This window comes from Ursus americanus, chromosome 13, assembly GCF_024610735.1.
Source record: "Ursus americanus isolate L20-20 chromosome 13, mUrsAme1.1.p, whole genome shotgun sequence".
NCBI classification, from domain to species: domain Eukaryota; kingdom Metazoa; phylum Chordata; class Mammalia; order Carnivora; family Ursidae; genus Ursus; species Ursus americanus.
In genome coordinates, this window is record NC_142139.1 from 46,314,712 (window position 1) to 46,332,439 (window position 17,728).

Genomic DNA, 17,728 nt, shown 5'->3' on the forward strand with positions numbered 1-17,728 from the left:
CAATTGCAGGGTAGATTTCCACTATCCCAGAGATGAGAAGTCTCTGGACAGTCACATCCCTGGGAAGTCAGCAAACCTCCATAGATGGGTTTATGAGATCTGAGAGTAGAGGGAACAGTGTGCCTGGATTCCCGAATACAGCTTCAGGAAGGCAGCAGGCCCCAGAGAGAATATGGATTAATGGTGTGAGTAGGTAGATGGGAACTAGACAGACTCCCAAAGATTTCCTATGCCCTAACTTGGAGTGGGAGCAAAACAATATCCCTGTATTCCCAAGTGTACCAGAGAAGAGGAAAGATGGTCTCCATACTTCAAGGGAGTTTGCAGAAGGGAAATCTGAACTCAGTAGAGGCCTGGAGAACTGATGACTGAGGTAGGATGTCTAGTTTCTCATGGATGCTTATGTAGACAGATAACTTTGAGAACCAGAGCTTCCTAAATCCAAAACTTGCTGCTGCCATATTAAGACATTATCAAGTTTAGATCCAATCCCAAGAGGATAAAAGTGAGATACCAGAAATTGGCAAAATTATGGCATTACCAACCCTTTGCAATAGGCAATTCAAAATTGAACTTAAGGTGAGTAATAGAAAAAACTTGTGTCTCACACATCTGAGTTCATACCTTCATACGGGCATAGATGGTGGATTGTTGAGATCCTAACAGGACCCAGACAAGTTTGAAATAACACCCAACCCCTTCATCACAGGTAGGAAGTCAGAAAGGACACCAGAGTTAGGGGAGAAAGTTTCAGGATCCTGTCTGTTGAGTCAGACTCTGACCGTAAAATTGAAACTCCAAGAGGCTAACGTGTAACTCTTTAAGGAGACAAAATGATTCTGCTCCTAGAGGAAGCATCTGTGTTGAGATACTAATGTGTAGGAGAGAGGCCTACCTAAGAATCCCTATTCTTCCAGGTCAGAACGGGAAAGCAACTCTCAAGTTCTGCCTGCCTGCTAAAATTCATGACTAAGAAGAATTATAATTTTTCTGAGCTAGAACATTGAACCAATCGAGGACACGAGATACCACCAGGGGACAGTAGAGTCTCTGCCACCAACAGAAATCATCACACAAACAGAAATAGTGCCATCAACTTTGTGCTTGAGAGCTCCCAAAATGATAAGAATCTTCTTCCAGGAGCTGGAAGTGATTTGATCAAAAAAGGATATTGATTATTAGTTTACAACAACACCAGGTAAGAGAGGGTTTGTGTGTATTCCTTTCCTGAAGAGTAATAATAAGATTAATTTTAACTTTTCAGTTGTGAAATGTGTATTTATCTGATAGAAGAAAATCAATGATACAATGATTTGAACCAACAGAACTATTAGTTCAAATCCTTAGTATTCCCTTCCTCCAAAGAAAAAAATTTACATTAATCTAAAGACTTCCTTAAAATGGATTTTGTGACTATCATAAACAAAAATAATAATAACTAGGTCATATTGGTCATTGATATGTGCCAGACTCTCTGCTAAGTGCTTTACTTACTTCATGTTAATTCTCAAAGTAACTCTGTGTCAGCAGTAATCTTATTTTCCTATTTACTTTAGCAGATAGGTAAGTGCTGGAGACGTTAAGAAAGTTGCCTCATCTTATTCCAAAGCCACTTCCCTATGTACTAGAAAGATAGAACCTGACAATCTATCTTTAAACATATAAGGTTTAGATATCGTGTAAGAAACATCATGGCATATAAAGGATCCTTGAGCTCCTCATGGCATTAACACTGGACTTGTTTTTGTCCTTACGTAACTTGGCTTTGATCTGGCATCCTAAAACGGATTAGGCTTCTATGCCTTCTGAAAGGTATTCTGTATCTATAGACTGTGACGTGAGAAGAAACATTTTTCCACAGAAAATGAAAACAATAATAAAACTTCCTCCTAATCACTTTGCATGGAGGTTAGAGAGTTGGTGCCAACCTACCGGCATCTCTATGAATTTCCCTAATTAGAGGCAGAGATGGAAAGCAAAAGAAGCTAATAGAAGATGTGCAGGTATAAATCCTGGTGACTCCGACAGAGGAATTACATGAAGTAGAAGAGTTTATATAGAGAGGGTCTGTTAGGTCCTATTGATTGACAGAGACTTTTGTGACCTGTTTAATAAGCCAATGTAGGAATTTTTGTAGGGTTAACTTCAAAAGATTTGCATTTTTAAAAGACTACTTTGGCTCTAGCATGGAGAACAAAATCAAAGGGAGCCATAATGGAGGTGAGGAGAGCAGTGAGCCAGTTACTAGTGATGTGACATGAATCTAACTTGTACTAAAGTAATGATAGTAAGGATGGATAAAAATGGATGGATGAGAAAGGCATATGGGGAGGGGATATAAAATCAACAGTTCCAAGTAATAGATTGGACATGGGATATGACATAGAAGGATGGATGGAGTGAAAAATGGGTTGACTGGTATGTATACCTGGAAGGTTAAGTAAAAGAGAACTGATAAACACCCACTGAATTTGGTGACACGGAGGTCTTTGGGGGCATTGCTGAGACATTAATCAATGTCATTATATCTCTAATGGAATAATTTGGGTTTATTAAAGTCTTAAATTCATAATATAGACATTTATTCCCAATAACCAATATTATTTTTAATGTCTTTAAACTTTCTGAAAATAGTAAGTACAATACAGAATTCCTGTAGACATATAAATGTCTTTGGAAAAAGAATTTTTTTTCCACGGTGAGATCCAGTACCTCTGGAAGAATGATTTGTGAGAAAAGTAACATTACTGAATATGTACTGTATGCCAGATGCTTTTACATATCTTATAACTTATCTTCTGTATCCTAATGTCAATGTCAGCCATTCTAGATAAGTACTGATTACTGGTGGTGATAGTTTGAAGTTCTCTAAAAAGATGAGTTGGCACATGGAAGTTTTTGAGTCCTCTTTCCTATATCCTGTCCCACCAAAGTTGCTGTGTTCAAACTGAACTCTCATCTACAAATCCCCACACTCAAATTACATACCCTTTCTTTATTTTTTTTAGAGGTACCGAAGGCTAGAAATATTTAAGGCATCTGGCATGCAGTAGGTACTTAGTAACATTCATTGTCACAATTTGTCTATTCTCCCTCCTGTCTTTCAAATGATGTCTCTCAAAGCCACCTCCCTCCTGTTCAGGAGCTTTCAAGCTTATTAAATGAAATAGTAATTAATGGGTCTGCCATCTCTAGGTTCTCCCCTAATTTATAAGAGGAACATTAACATGATGGATGGTGTTCCTGATAATACCAAAAACACAGAATGTACTACTCCCCTGGGTCTTTTCTTATATTGACCCTCAAAACAAACATGCAAAAGAACGTATCATTAAGTCATTTTTACAGGCGGCCAGAGTGGTGCTGTTTACCTAGGTGTACAGATTTCCAGAATTCAGATTTGAAGGATGGATATATTCAGTTAGGCCATAAGACTTAATGGTTATTATGTTCCTAATGCAATTCCTGCTGACTTTCACTTGTTACCAGCTAAGATTTTAACAGTCTCCCCATTGTAGCTGCATCATTGAGATCACTGCTGACGATGTGAAATGAAGGATTTCTATACTGCTGATTGAAGAATAAAAATTTAAGTGCCCTGGCTACTAGACCAGTGGGCAGCAAAGAAATGAGGTGGTATTTTTGCCCACAGAAAGAATAGCTCACCTTGTGAAGGAGAAACCTTTTAGAGGGGGTTCGGACTTTTGTCAATTTGCAACAGTAGATCTATTTGGATTCTTGAAGTCTGTTGGGAGCCCCAGAAATCTGTACTACAAAGCATCATCCAAAAACAGACAACCTTGGCTAGAAAAACCGTGAGGCCGGTGTTTGGATCCCATTTCACAGAGGAAGAAACTGGCTGAGAGAGGCTAAAGAATGTGCCTCTGGGCCAAACTGTCAGAGTATGCTTGCTTCTAGCTCAGACCACAAAACATACCCTCTTAGGTCAGAAAAAGCATTTCCCTATTGTCTATCTAGATGTTTGGGAACATCTGCCAGTAACAATTTTGTTTTTATCATTAATGAGGTGACTTGTTGCTTTTGAGAAAAAAAATAGCCAACAGATTCAGATGTTTCTTGAATATTCCCCTAAAAGTGATCATTGGGTCAAGCTGTTGGAAGAAGGCTGTGCACTCAGTTATTTAAAAAAAAAACAACAACAACATGAATCTTTTAAGCTTAAAATGGGGAATTTAGATCACAGGTATTTATTACACATGAAATTGGAATTTGATCGAGAAAAACAGAATTCCTCTGTATTCAGATTTTTGAGACATGATAGATAACTCTATATATTTGATTTACTTTTATAGTTACTAAAATACTCAAATGTAATCAAGTGATAACATTTGCTGAAGTACTTTCATTAGAAGTGTAACATCTACTGGAAAAAAAACTGATCTTTATTCAGCAAACATTAATGTGTACCTAATACTTGCCAGGCCTGGCGCATAATTATAAAGATGAAAAATAGAGTTGATGTTTTTAATGAGTTCCCTGTTTGCTAAAAGAGACAGATCATTACAGTATATGTATATGTAATATACATATACATATATAGAGGTAGATTCAAGACATTGGGAAAAAACTGGGATATCCGGCTTTGGAAATCTCTAACAGTTTCATAGGCAAGATGCCATATGATTTAAGTCTTCTTACATTCTGGAAAATACTTCACCAGACTTACATTCTGGAAAATACTTCACCAGACTGGGAGATTAGAGTCTAGAGGGATACCTGTTAATATTATATATATAGCATAGCCTAAAAACTGTTCATGTCTAAGAAATTAAAAACCAGAGAAAGTATTATTACCAAAGTATGGGGGAGAACAAGATATTAATAGCAGAATATCTGATAAGTGTGACAAATCTAGATGCAGAGTTTATTTATAGTCTAAGTACATATAAGTAAAATAGAAGAATTCTCCGTTTATTCTCAGTTCATCCAAATTTGCTCAAAACTCAGAACTAAAAGCAAACTCAACTGTAAATAAATAAATGATTCTAAGTATTTCTATTTCTTCTTCAAAATCCAGTAATGTTTGAGAGAAGTTTACATGACACCGCTTAGTGCAAGATAGTTACAATTAAGTTAAAATTTTGTATTAAGTGCTAATATGTATTACATGCTTACTATATGTCATGAGTTTTCTAGATATTTAGATTTATTTTTTTAGTTTGTTAGTAGGTTTTACTTATTTTTAAAAGATTTTATTTATTTATTTGAGAGAGAGAGAGAGGAAAAGAGAGATATAGCGGGGGTAGGAGTGGAGGGAGAGGGAGAAGCAGACTTCCAGCTGAGCAGGGAGTCCAATGCAAGACTCTATCCCAGGACTCCAGGCTCATGACCTGAGCCGAAGGCAGATGCTTAACCACCTGAGCCACCCAGGTGCCCTTGTTAATTTGTTTGGTTTTGTTTTTTTTTTGAAGATCTTATATTTAAGTAATCTCTACACTCAACATGGGGTTCAAACTTAAAACCCGAGGTCAAGAGTCGCATGCTCTACAGACTGAGCCAGCTAGGCTTTCCCCTATTGATTTATTTTGTAAAAAATAAGTTACACATTCAGAGTATAATCAAGGGATGAAAAGGATATAGAGTGAAGAGTTTCCTGGACACATGAAATTCTTAGAAAATTTCCACCAGGAAATTCTAGATTTAGAGGAAATCAGTGCTACTACCTCCTGAGTGTTTTTCTTGAGCATTTCTATGATTATACAAGCAAATATGTATATATGTTATGTGCTTTCCATCCCCTGTTTTTACACACTGTTCTACACTTTGCTTCTTTTGATTACTAATAATATATTTTGGTAATATCTCATTCAGTAATAAAGCTGTCTCCTTGTTCTTTATTACAGCATAGTATTTGATTGCATGCGTCCAAAACAGCCCTTTAAAGATGGAAATCTAGGTTTTCCACTCTTTTCTTACTATAACAGTACTGCAATAAATATCAGCATACGGTTATCAATTCATTCATTTAAAAGTACATCTGCTGGGATGCCTGGGTGGCTCAGTTGGTTAAGCGTGTCTGCCTTCAGCTCAAGTCATGATCCCAGGGTCTTGGGATCAAGTCCCACATCAGGCTCCTTGCTCAGTGCGGAGGCTGCTTCTCCCTCTGCCTGCCTGCTCATGCTCAATGATTTTCTCTCTCTCTCTGTCTCCCTCACAAATAAATAAATAAAATCTTTAAAAAAAAATAAAAAAGTACATCTGCTGGTTGGTATCTGGGTAGTTCAGTTGGTTGGGTTTCTGACTCTTGGTTTTGGCTCAGGCCGTAATCTCAGGCTCCTGGGAGGGGGGGCTTCGTTATCAGCAGCAAGTTTGCAAGGAGATTCTCTCTCTCTCTCTCCCTCTCCCTCTGCCCCTCGTCCTGCTTGCACGTACACACGCACTCTCTTGCTCTTTCAAATAAATAAATAAATAAATAAATAAATAAATAAATAAATAAATAAATAAAATAAAAGTACATCTGCTTGATAAATTCCAGCTAGAGGAATTGTTGGCCAGAGGTAAGTATGTGCATTTGTAATTTTGATAGTTATTGCCAAACTGTTTTATATGGTAGTTTCACCAGTTTACACTCCTTCAAGCAATGTGTGAGAGAACCTGTTTCCACCATATTCTCACCACCCAATATAGCATTACATTTTTTGGTCTTTGCCAATCAGATGGGAGGAAATGCCTTACTTATGGTTTAAGTGGATTTTCTCATTAATCCCTAAAGCAGTAAGTAGTATTATCATTATTATTTTATATAAGAGGAAATTGAGGCTTACAGAAGTTAGGTTGCTTGCTCAAATTCCTTAGATAAAAGGTGGAAGAATCAAGATTAAACTCACCCTGTCTGTCTGGGGTGCCCGAGTGGCTCAGTCAGTTAAGTATCTGCGTTTGGCTCAAGGTCATGATCCGAGGGTCCTGGGATGGAGCCCTGCCTCAGGCTCCCTGCTCAGTGGGGAGCCTGCTTCTCCCTCTCCCTCTGCCTACTGCTTGCCCTGCTAGTGCTCTCTCTCTGTCTCTGTCAAACCCCTATTCTGTCATATAGTATTTCCATTAAGGAACACAGCCACATAGCTTTGAACCTCAAATTCTATTTTTCATAATTGTTTTTGATGATTCGGCACTTAATTCAAAAACTATAACAGTATTTTTCAGTATCTTAGTGTCATAATTATCACTAAACAATAAATATGTATCTTACCTTAAAAAAAAATCCTAATCCTAGATGCCAGGTGAACCAGCTTTAATGGTCTCATATGACATCACCAATTCTGAAAAATTTCATTCCATCCCCCCAAATTTTGGCCCTCATAATCCATACCTGGTGACCTGGTTTCACAGCTAGTTGAACAAAGAGATGAATTTATACTAATTGGAATAAAACTTCGGTAAACCCAGAATGCTGATGTTATAACAACATGCTTGATGTACAAAAGGTAATATGAGGATTACAATAGCAGTTCTCTTCTCCGCAGTTTAATGTGATTTGCAAATATTAAGTTCTGGTTTTCCTCGTATATTGAACAAACAACCAAAAACCATGTGACTATTTCCTGCCAGCTTTTGGCATTATTGGAAAGAATGTGGGTGGGGTGGAGGAACTAACTATATGAGAATCATGTGCTCACAATATTTCAAGCAACAATTTGAAGACATTATGTATGCATTTACTGGGTGTGGGCTTTCAGCATGTTACAGGTTAGACCAGTTTGCAGCTCTCAGTGGCAAATCTGAGGTCTCTGCGTGCCAGCGGAGGTTTCACAAAGAGAGAACAGTGTTACATCAACCTAAGCTCACGGCCATGAAAGTTTGCCTAAGAATCTCCTGAGTGGCATTTCATGTCAATGGAGAAAACAGAGCATTCAATAGATGGTGTTGGGACAAATGGTTGGCCATCTGGAAAAACAATAAAATTGGAAGTATATCTCACATCCTGTACCAAAATGAATTCCAAATGGATAAAAGATTGAAATGTTTAAAAAAAAAAGTGTGATAAAAAAATTATCCCAGGTGAGAGATATGGTATGGCCTTTTGTGGTATGACAGTATACTCAGAATCCATAAAAGAAAATATTGATGAATTAGTCTTCCAATTTAAAAAAATTCTGCATAGAACAACCCATCATAAATAAAGTCAAAGACAAATGGCAAACTAGGAAAATTTTATTCTAACTCACACGACAGACTAGGTATTAATTTACATAGCATACAAAGAGCTTCTGCAAATAAATAAGAGAAAGACCAACATCCTTAGAAAATTGGACAAAGGATATGAACTTCCAGTTTTCAGAACTGGAAATACAAATTGCTCTTAAATTGATACTTAAACTCCCTCATAAGAGAAGAAATGAAAATTAAAACTACACTGTGATTATCAAAAATTCAAAAGTTGTTAGCAGCCTCAGTTGGCCAGGTTATGGGGGAAACTTGTATACTCATACATAATTGGTGAGAGTAATTTGGTAATATTTTAATATTTATCAAAACACAAATGCTTATGCTCTTTGACCTCTCAATTTAACTTCTAGAGAAATATAATTTTAAAGATGGTGGTCAGGAAAGGACTCATTGAAAAGGTAAAACCTGTTACCTTTTGAAGGAGCGAGCCATGCTGATATTGTGGGAAGAACATACCAAGCAAAACACCAAATGCTAAGGTGAATTGAGAGAAGGTATGTGATAGAAACAGTAAGAGGGCCAGCATGGCCTGAGTAGAATAAGCATGGAGGTAGAATATTGGGAGAAATGTCAGAGAAGTATTAGAACAAGATATGTAGGGTCTTATAGGTCATTTTAAGTTCTTCAACTCTTACTATAAAGAAGTAGGGAAATCACTGGACTATTTTGAGCAAAGGAGTGACCTGATGTGACCTACATTTTTTAAAAGATCGTTCCAGCTGTCCTAATAAAACAAAGGAGTAGGTCAGATATCAGTTAGGAGGCTATGATAAGAGGCAAGAGATGACAATGGACTGAAGCAAGATGACCAGACTGGGATTTGCTGACAGGGTCTATTTGGGATGGAGAGAAAGAAAGTACCTAGAATTATTCTAAGATTTTTTTTTTACCTGAACAACTGGAAAGATGGAGTTCTATCAAATAGAATGGAGAATTCTAAGAGAGGAGCAGATTTGGAGGAAGGTCATGTGTCAAATTATGGACATGATCAAGTTGAGGAGCTTGTTAGACACTCAAATGGTTATTATGTCAAATAAACAGTTGGCCATAATGAATTTGGATTTCTTGGAAGAGATCCAGCCTAAAGCTATAAATTAGAAAGTTAGCATGTATAAAATGGTACTTAAAGCCTGAGAACTGGGTGAGATCACCAATGGACTTAGTGCAGATAGAGAAGAGAACCAAAACATAATCCTATAGCACTCTAACATTTAGAGGTAGCAATGGTAAACAGGAGCCAGCAAAAGTACTGAAAAGGAGCAACAAGTAAGTCAAGGCAATACTATGACAGTGTGGTGTCCTATAATCCAAATAAAGGAAAAGCACCAAGGAGGATGAAGTGATCAATTTAAATACTACCAATGGATCAAGGCTTGAGAATGGGCCATTAGATTTAGCAATATGGGTCATCGATGAACTTGACACACACACACACAGTAGTAGTAGGGTGAATGTGTGACTGGAATGGATTGAAGAAAGCAGAGAATCAAGCCTCAAGATAGGACTACCAGTTTCTAGGAAATACAGGAGAGAAGAACATGCTAGATGACATCATGAGGATGTAAACAGTCAACTCCAGAATGTGGAAACTTATACAGGAAAAATTACCTTAAAAAAAAATAAATAAATATACATATAATATGGCATGATATATATGGCATGAGAAAAGGGTGGAGGGAAACTTAGAGAAGAAGAAAGACTTGAATGACATACCAGCCAAATATAATGTGTTTAGAGCCTGATTTGAGCAGATATATTATAAAAAGATGTTTCTGAGACAATATAGGAAATTTAAATTCTGATCATGTATTTAGATTTGTTGGATATTAAGTTGGTGTTGTGACTGTCATTTTTTACAGTCATTATCTGTAGGAAATGTATGCTGAGGGGCGCCTGGGTGGCTCAGTCAGTTAAGCGGCTGCCGTTGGCTCAGGTCATGATCCCAGGGTCCTGGGATTGAGTCCCACGTCAGGTTCCCTGCCCAATGGAGAGTCTGCTTCTCCTTCTCCCTCTGCTCCTCACCCCTGCTCCTGTGCACGTGCACTCTCTCTCTTTCAAATAAATAAATAAAATATTAAAAAGAAACTCTCTTCTGAAGCCTTCAATTCCCTCAATGAAATACAATGCAGGGTTATCAGGTAAGAGTGAGAATGAGGGGAAGGTGTTGGAGGTTTGAGAAAGGAGAATAGTTTATCTAGAAGAGTGGGAGACTGAGTGTACCAAGGAGATATGATATGATTGTCAGGCAGCATTTAAAGCCAAATGCAGGGGTGCCTGGGTGGCTCAGTCGTTAAGCGTCTGCCTTCGGTTCAGGGCGTGATCCCAGAGTCCTGGGATCGAGCCCCGCATTGGGCTCCCTGCTCGGCGGGAAGCCTGCTTCTTCCTCTCCCACTCCCTTTGCTTGTGTTCCCTCTCTTGCTGACTCTCTCTCTCTCTCTCTGTCAAATAGATAAATAAAAATATTTAAAATAAATAAATAAATAAAGCCGAATGCAATTCAGTGGCCAAGAATTGAAAGTAAGACTAAGCAGCAGGGGTTTTCTCTGGCCAGCTTCCATGAATGGTTTTGCCAGGTGAGTATTAGCAAATGATGGATCACCAAGGGAGTGGCGAGTTGTTTAGAATAGAGCTAGGTTGCTGTAACAAAGCAACCCAACATTAATTCTGTGACTTAAGGCAGATTTTATTTCAATTTTAAGCAGAAATGACCATTCCAGGCCATTGAGTCTCAGCTTCAAATGATCATTTAGGGACTGAGGGGCCTTCTACCTTAATTTCTCTTTCATGACCCAGGACTTTTTTTTCTCAACTCAATCCTGGAAACTGGGTAGCAGGCACACCTTTTCCCAGTTATCAGGAGGGGGAAGGAGAGTGTTAAGGAGCAAGCATTGCCCTTGTTTTAAGGGCCTAGCCTGCAGGCCCCACACATTACTTAGGCTCATATTCTATTAGCAAAATTTTAGTCCTATGGCTACAGTTAAATGCAAGGAAGCCTGAGAAATGTGGTGTGTATGGTCAGCTCTGTGCTTAGCTACAATGCTCTGATTTTGGAAGACAAGAGGATAGATTTTAGCAAATAATTAGAACTCCCTGTAAGGAACTGATTCTAATAACTGACCACGGGATTTAATGCTACGTGATGAGGCTATGAGAGGATCTGAGGAGAATGAGGCATAACTGAAAGGTGGTTGAGTCAAGGGACTGTAGGTCTCGGCAGAAGAGAAGGCTGTAGGAGTCAGGGCTCTGGAGGGAGTAGTGGTACTAGAGGGATGCTTGACATTGAGAACATGAAGGGGTTACTGTTACAGATAATGCAAAGGTCTACAGTATGATTTCATAGTGAGTGACTGATAAAGAGTGAAAGGCAAAATTATAGGAAGAAGAAGTCAAGGAACTAAGGCCAGGATATTTGAAATCTGACCAAATGAATATTGAAATTACCTAGAATTATGTTAGGAGCACCACTGGAGAAAGTGACCATGAGTCAGCTGCTAAACTCAGAAATAAGGGCAAGTGACAATAAGAGACAGTAAGTGGTATATCTGATGACATGTGGTTCAAAGCTGGGGATTTGGTGGGGAGAGGGTTTGAAAATGGCAATGAGGAGCAAGGAGCACCCTCACTCTGTAGTCGGGTAGGGTGCGGTAGAGATGGTAGAGAAAAGGGCCACCACTAGAGAGGGCTACGGGGGAAGGAGGAATCTCCTGGGGAGATTCAGATTTCAGCTGGAGCAGGACAGTGAAAGGGGACTTTCGCAGAGCAGGTTGAGAGCCTGTAGGAATTTTGCTGCTGACAGACTGGGCATTATAGTGAGCACAGGGGTCGCATTTTGAGAGTAGGGGAGGGTGGAAGAAGGGAGGAGAATGAGATTAAGAGCTGTATGGGAATTGGAGTAAAGGAGCTAGAGGATGACCTGGGAGTCCACTGGCTTCTTGCAGTGATGATGTAAACAGGGATAAAGGGATAATGTGATTAATCCTGATGGTTTCAAGTTAGATAATGTTAGCAAGGCTGTGCCTGTTGTTGGATAGGGAGGACTAAGGCCTTTCTAGAAATTCTGAGATCACCTCTTTGCTCCCACCACCGCACACAAAGCTGGGGGAAGGAGTGGTGTGAATTCTTCCAAAGACTAAGAAAAATAGCTGTCATGTTAAAGGACTTCCCTCTCTTGAGGAAGGGCAGGGCTTTCCTCAGGCTTCTGGATGAAAGCTTCTGACATTTTCAGGTGGCTCCTCAGCTTCACTTTGGGACCACACAGCAACAAGATCAGTGCTTTCCTCACACTCCCCAGGCTCTGTTCATTAAGCTGTGGCAGGAGTCTTGGGTCGGTGGAACTTTCTGTCACAATGAATTCCTGCTGCCTAAGAAGTTTTATTCACTTTCGATTTCTAACTCCAGAACAGAGAGGGTCACGGCTGGTGCAACCTCTCTAGTGCCTCAAAAATGTATGCCTCAGGGGCGCCTGGGTGGTTCAGTCATTAAGCATCTGCCTTCAGCTCAGGGCGTGATCCCATGGTCCTGGAATCGAGCCCCACATCGGGCTCCCTGCTCAGCGGGAAGCCTGCTTCTTCCTCTCCCACTCCCCCTGGTTGTGTTTCCTCTCTCGCTGGCTGTGTCTCTCTCTCTCAAATAAATAAAATCTTTAAAAAAAAAAATGTATGCCTCATCTTCCCCCCCCCCGCCCCCGCATACCCCTGCCCCAAGTACAGTGACTCTGAGCCCTTTTCCTTTTCCTAGCCCACATCAATGTCTACTGACCTCCATGGCTCTGTCTACAAGGTAACAGGTAAGCAAAGGAGGATGGGAGTAGTTTGCATGGATGATATTCTTTCAGGCAACAGACTGAATGTGAGTGGTTGAAGTGACAGACAAAACATACAGAAGGGCTCCTCTCAAAAATTCCTTCTCCACCCCTAATACCTCTTAGTCTTTGGGTTTAAAATGTTCCTTATTTAAAAGACTAAGTCTGTGATGTTTAGGCAGCAGACATTCTTAAAAAAAAAAAAAAAGTTTAAATTATCCTTGATATTCAATAATGTTTCAGAAAACCTCACAGGTAGAAAAACTTTTGCATTTTTCTCAAAGTCTGAGGAAATCAGAAGCATATATTTTATCTCCTCTGGTCTCTGAGTGAATCCATAGTAGGAGAATTTATCTAATATCTAGGTCATTTTGTCTCTTTAATTAAAAATATATAGATATAGATATAGATATAGATATCTTGAATAGCTTGTCAAATCTGTCCTGTGGTATAACCAAGCCATAATTTGCCATCCATTTTAAGGAATTATAATTCTTTTGAGGCCTTTCCTGGAATATCCCCCAGATTCTTCCTGTTGCATTTCTAGTTTATGAATCAAGCCTTTCATTCATTTATTTATTCAACAAGTATTTCTTTCCTTAGCAACCATTCTAGCAAAGTTTTAACCACTTAGGAGGTTATCAGGACAATCCAGTCCCAATCCTGTGCAAGTTTATAATCTATTTGGAATAGCAAGAGAAAAAGAATAAGGAAAGAAAGAAGTAAGAGAGAGAGGACAAAGAAAGAAGGAATGCACTTAAAGTGGTCAAAGTATTTGTGTTATCTTACATTCAGAAAGAAATATGAAGGAAACCATAAAACTTTACTGTGGGACATGAAAGAAGGCTTGCATAAATGGAGAGACTTGTTGAGATCCTAGATGAGAAAACTCAGTATTGGAGCAATATCAAACATGCCCAAATTAATCTAAAATTCAGTGCACTTCAATAAATATACTAACCCCAAATTTTAAAACTTGACAAGTTGATCATAAAAACCTTTGGGAACTGTAAATATGAGCCAAAATAATTTTGAGAGTGATGGACTGGCCCTTGACAGATATCAAAATATCCTTTAAATCTATAATAATTACAGAGCATGATAATTAACTGGAAAGGAAAAAACAAATAGAAGAGAATAAAAAGTCCATTAAAAACAGTTGAGACTTAATGCTAACTTCCAACAGAGGGTTTTCCACATGCTGGACACCAGTCTAATTTATAATGATAGAACACAGTGATTTTTAAAATAAAACTTGGATGGAAAAAATTATAATGCTGTAACAAAATTCCTTGAATTCTCATCTCCTTATTTTGTAAATGAAGTTTCTCAGCATTTATAACTATAAAAACAAACGAAAAGCATAAATAAATGTTGAAACAGTCTCATTCACACCATGAGTAATCTTTATCCATAGAGTGAGTAAAATTGAATCTAGCTCCATCTGTCACTGAGAAATGCATTTACAACACAATTTAATTTTTTGTTTAAGAATTACAAATTTGTTGGGGCGCCTGGGTGGCTCAGTCGGTTGAGTGTCTGACTGTGGCTTAGGTTATGGTCTCAGGGTCCTGTGATGGAGCCCTGAGTCAGGGTCAGCACTCGGGGGTGGGGGGGTTGGGGGGGTGGTCTGCTTCTCCCTCTTCCCCTACCCCCATTCGTGCTCTCTCTCCCTCTCTCTCAAATAAATAAAATCTTAAAAAGAAAAGAATTACAGATTTGTTACATTGATAAATTTTGTATTACTAATAATTAAACTGATAAGAGTATTTTAATATTTAGAGCTTTAATTAACCCAGGAATAATCGAATAATCAAAGGTTTTCAAATATAAATGTTTTAAGATAAAATCACGTGGGATGGGGCACCTGGGGTGGCTCAGTCAGGTGAGCCACTGACTCTTGGTTTTGGCTCAGCTCCTGATCTCAGGGTCCTGGGATGGAGTCCCACCTCAGCTCCAAGCTCAGCGGGGAGTGTGCTCTAGATTCTCTCTCTCCTTCTGCCCCTCCCCTGGCTCACTCTCTCTCTCTCTAAAATAAATAAGTCTTGAAAAAAAAAGATAAAATCAAGTGGGAGAATTGAAGTAGAAATATTGGTTCAAGGATATCAAACAGTGATGCAAAAATTTCTGGCTATTAAAGAAGAGGTGCCACTTTGTTAGGACACTTAGATTTCATATGATATATGTTCTTTACACTGATGTAATATGGTTTAACATTTTTTTTCCCAAAAAATGGAATGTAGTGATATTTAACTCTTATTTACACCTTGACTGGAAAACAATTGAGAATTGTAGCTCAAAGATTAAGCATTTAATTGGGGGTGGGAGGAACAGGAAATGCAGGCTTGTTAAGTAAGCATTTGTAGACAGAGGGTTGCATGAAGGTGTCTTCCTATTATGTCTTGAAAAAGAAGCAGCTCAGGGGAGGCAAGTAAATTCAGAAGGGGCTGAGAGAAGGACCCAGCCGAAAAGGAACGATGGAAATGAAAATTTCAAACCATTACTTAAACCATCATTTCAGAAAACGTGTTCCCTGAAACATGAGGTTTAAAGGTGTTCTGTGAAAACAATGAAAACAATTTTTTTCATAGTGATATTTTTCTTTTAAGATGCATCTTTAAAACATCTATATTTAAGAAGTTACCATACATATTGATGTAATTGTTTATGTGATTGTTCTACATTAATATGCATTGGGGGAGTACAGCAGAGCAGTTAAGAGGACAGATTCCAGTGCCAGATTGATGAGTTCAGATCACAGCTCAGCCGTTCGCTGACTGTGTACAGCTATATAACTTTGCGGGTCAATTTTCTTGTCTGTAAAATAGGGATAATAATAACACTTTCCTCATACTGCTAGTGTCAGAGTTAAATGAGATACTGCAAGGAAAATGCTTAGAACAAGGTCCGGGACACAGTCAATGCTATGGATGGCCTTGCTATTATTTTTAAGAAATGGTGTGCTGTACCTAAGAATATCAGAGATGACTTGATATATGAAGAAGGGACATTTGCTATGCAAATGGGTGCATAATCAGCTTAAATGACTAATAATGGTCATGTTGTACATTATTGTCCATACAACACATACTAACTTGTTAGCTCCTGGTTTGTGATGATTTTTGTGATTTATCTTTTAAAATATTTTATACCTTTTATAGTCACTAAAATTTAAAAAAATTCATTTCTTTAACTTACTGAATAAAGTTTAAAGAAAAAATAAAATAAAATTTAATTCCTTGTAGCAATTAATCTGAAATCACATTTTGCTGTCTAGTTTAATCCAAATCACATCTCATGAATTCTTATAATGTTTTATAGAGAAAAATCAGTATTTATTTATGGGCAGCAAAACAGGTTTATTGAGCAGTAGCCAAGTGATAGTACAAAGCTCCCAAGGAGGGCAGGGACCCAAAACTAAAAAATTAGTTTTTAAAAGGCTAAAAGCCTAAGTTGGAGGAAGGCTGGCTTTCACCATAAAATTACTGAATTTGTTAAAAATACAAGATTGTCAAATGGCCATAAATGAACATTTTTTTCAGCCGAATAAATTTAACTATAGATTTAGTCAACGCCACTGGTACGTACTAACGGATTTGTATGAAATTTTTCAAGCTACTAGATTTATATTCAATTTACTGCAGTATAATGCACTGGTATTTACCTTGGTAATATACTAAGCAATTGACTAAGAATTTTGCCAATGCTTTCAATTCGTGCTTATGTAATGAGTTCTATGAAGTGTTTAATTCACTGTAACAATAATTAGCTGTGCTTCAACCTTAAATAATTAATGGAATCTCAATTATTCTTGGAAGGAAAGTAGAAGGCAGACATAGAATATCAATTTTTTAACTTTTTCGGGTTTGAGAAATCAAAGAGAATCTAAAAATTATGGACTCCTTCCAAAAAACTGCACATTGTTATGAAATTTTATATATAATTTCAGCAGATCGGGATGAGATTTCTCAAAATATCATCCATGAACGATCTGCCTCCAAACTTCTTGAGGTTCTAGTTAAAAGTTCAGATTCCTGAGTCCCACTGCAGACTTACTGGATTGGAATTGCATAGGAGCACGCTCAGAAAGAAGACGTTTAACAATGTCCACAGGTGAGACTATTTAAAAATAAACCCTTTTTTAAAGATTTTTTTATTTGTTTGAAAGAGAGAGGGAGAGAGAGAGAGGAGGAGCAGAGGGAGAGGAAAAGAGAAACTTTAGCAGACTCCTCACTGAGCTCAGAGCCCAATGCAGGACTTGATCTCAAGACCCTGAGATCATGACCTGAGCTGAAACCAAGAGTCGAATGCTTAACCGACTGTGCCACTCAGAGGCCCCTAAACTATCTTTTTTAAAGACTCTATTTTTAAATGTGGGGCTCAAAAAACTCACAACTCCAAGATCAAGAGTCACGTGCTCTACCAACTGAGCCAGCCAGGCACCCCCAAAATAAACTGTTTTTTTTATCAAAGGAAAAAACACACACACATTCACATACACACACAAGCACATTCATGTGTATCATTTTAAAAGTCAAATAATACTGCAAGGCTTATGATTAAAACCAGCAGTCTCCTACCCCACCCTTCCCCATGCCCACTCCAAGCATGACAGGTTAACACCCTCAACTTTTCTAGCTAATTTCACTGATAATTTTCCTCCATATCTTTATATGCTTATGTAGCTGTTCCTTGATTTGCCTGTTGACTTCCTGACATTGTGAATAAATACTAGAATATTGC

At 38.2% G+C, this 17,728-nt stretch overlaps 1 protein-coding gene and 1 long non-coding RNA gene across 2 annotated transcripts in view; one reads left to right on the top strand and one right to left on the bottom strand.

The window, feature by feature from the left end:
- LOC148109086 (uncharacterized) overlaps positions 1 to 17,728 on the bottom strand; it is a 32,208-nt gene that overhangs the window by 2,828 nt on the left and 11,652 nt on the right. The gene's annotated exons all lie outside the window — the stretch shown is intronic.
- LOC123793185 (uncharacterized) overlaps positions 1 to 17,728 on the top strand; it is a 30,931-nt gene that overhangs the window by 2,665 nt on the left and 10,538 nt on the right. The window contains exon 2 of the long non-coding RNA XR_006779864.2: positions 918 to 1,198. This is a non-coding gene — a long non-coding RNA (uncharacterized LOC123793185). The remainder of the gene's footprint in view (positions 1 to 917; positions 1,199 to 17,728) is intronic.